Source organism: Penaeus vannamei, chromosome 32 (genome assembly GCF_042767895.1).
Source record: "Penaeus vannamei isolate JL-2024 chromosome 32, ASM4276789v1, whole genome shotgun sequence".
NCBI lineage: Eukaryota > Metazoa > Arthropoda > Malacostraca > Decapoda > Penaeidae > Penaeus > Penaeus vannamei.
The window spans coordinates 24,653,137-24,655,636 of NC_091580.1; positions in this window are offsets into that span (position 1 = coordinate 24,653,137).

Consider the following 2,500-nt stretch of genomic DNA (forward strand, 5'->3'; position numbering starts at 1 on the left):
ACACACACACACACACACACACACACACACACGCATACACACACACACGCACGCACACACACACGCACACATAGAGGCTTTTCTTATATCTAATTCTATTTCTATATTCACCCTTAACATGCCGTTCGCCCGTGTTGTGTTGCTGTCCTAGCATCCACTCCCCCCCCCCCTTCCCTTCCCTTCCCCCCCCCCTTCCCTTCCCTTCCCCCCCCCTTCCCTCCCACTCCACTCCCCTCTCCTCCCTTCTACACCCCTCCCCTCTTCTCCCCTCTCTCTCCCCTCCCTCTCCCCTCTCCTCCCTCCCTCTCCCCTGCCCTCCCCTCCTCCCCTCTCCCTTCTCTCCCCTCTCTCCCCTCCCCTCTCTTTTCTCCCTCTCCCCTCCTACTCCCGTCCCCCTCCCCTTCTGCTCCATCTCCCGTCTCCCCCTCCCCTCTCCTCTCTCCCTCTCCCCTCCCAGCCTCGTCCCCCTCCCCTCTGCTCCATCTCCCCTCTCCCCCTCCCTTCTCCTCCCCCTCCCTTCAAGATTCAAGGAGAAACACTTCACTGTCATCTTCACTTACGCATTTTTCTCTCATTATTCGCATCTTGATGAATCTGGTTTTGCTAATTTTTTTTCTTTTTTTGTTTTTTTTTTTTTTTTTTTTTTTTTTTTTTTTTTTTTTTTTTTTTAATCCTTTCGACGCCGCCGACAGGAAAGTTAGCCTCGGAAGGAGTTTTCCACAGCTGACCGGAGTGAACTGTCGTAGGATCTCGGTTTTGGAGGCTTTGTCGTGGCTGAAGGATCGAGGGAGGATCTGTGATTGGCTGGGCGTTTGTGGCGTGTCTGTTTTTCCTGAATTTATCCTATCGACAATTTTGTCTCCTTCTTTCTTATCTATTTTATCTTTCTGATCTATCTCGCTCGCTCTCTCTCTCTCTCTCTCGCTTTATCCCCTCCTACAATTTTTTTCTTCTATCTTTTTGTACAAGCTTTGAATATGTTTCTTTTTAATGTTCTGTCGTGTTTCCTACATTCCTCCCTCTTCTATCGTCGCTTCTCCCTCCCCCCCTTCCTTTTTTTTTCTTTCCATCCATCCCTTACTCTTTCTTTTCTCTTCTTCCTTCCCTTCTCCTCGTTCATAAACCAAATACCCCGAAAACGCAATATACCGAAAGATCTTCACGTGTTTTCCTGTCCTTCCCTTCGTTAACATATTTACAAGCACCTCTAAACCGAAACAGCCTATGAAAAACGGAATATCCATCAAAGAAAACGGAATAGGAAGGGGGAACTCAGATAAATACAGAGACCTTCACAACACGTCATTTTGAACATTGGTCGTAAATCCGGGTCGGAAAAAGGAGACGCATCTTGGACATCGAGGAGGCCATCTGCGTGGATTGCGTCGGACGCTTCCCTGGCTGTGGTTGGGCGTGTGTTTTGAAGGTATTGGGTGGGAAGCAAGCGCTGGGAGATTTAGTTCTAGTATATCATATATATATGTATATATATATATATATATATATATATATATATATATATATATATATATATATATATATATATATATATATATATATATATATATATATATATATATATATATATATATGTGTGTGTGTGTGTGTGTGTGTGTGTGTGTGTGTGTGTGTGTGTGTGTGTGTGTGTGTGTGTATGTATATATGCATGTGTGTGTGTATGTGTGCATTTACATATTTATATACATATACAGATAGATATATAGAAACATGTATGTACAATTGCACATACACACACACACACACACACACATACACATGCGCGCACACACACACATACACACACGCACACACACACACACACATACACATACACACACACACACACACACACACACACACACACACACACACACACACGCACACACGCACACGCACACACATACACACACGCATACACACATATATATATTCACAAATGATTATCCCCGCCCGCACCCCAAAATCGTTCTGCGAGAGAACGGCTTTGTAACTCAAACTTTGGGATATAATGTGAGGAAGACAATGAGGTATTGATACATTCTGCAATCGAACATTTTCCTCTCATACTTTCCCTCATTCTAATCATGCCAATAACAATGTGAAAAAAGTCTTTTTGTTTCGGAAAATAAACTATACATAAAGACTCGCTCGGTAAAGAGTGTAACAAGAACGTATTGCTGTATATCTGTACATTTCAGCTCTTATCGAAGTGTTTGTCTGTGTTTAATATCTTTTTACGCATTCACCCCTTCCCCCCTCTCCCTCTCTCCTTCTCTCTCTCTCCCTCTCTCCCTCTCCTCCTCTCCCTCTGCCTTCGTATTCCACAAGAATCATTGAGAGAAATTCATTGAGAGAAATTCATAACCGTCAACTCCCTTGAAGTATTTTCCTTTCCCGTAGATATTATTCCCTAGAGAGACAAAAAATAAATGATACACGAGCTAAAGTGGTTCTGAATTTTAACATTTCATGCGCCGTCGACATGAAAGTTTGTCTCGGA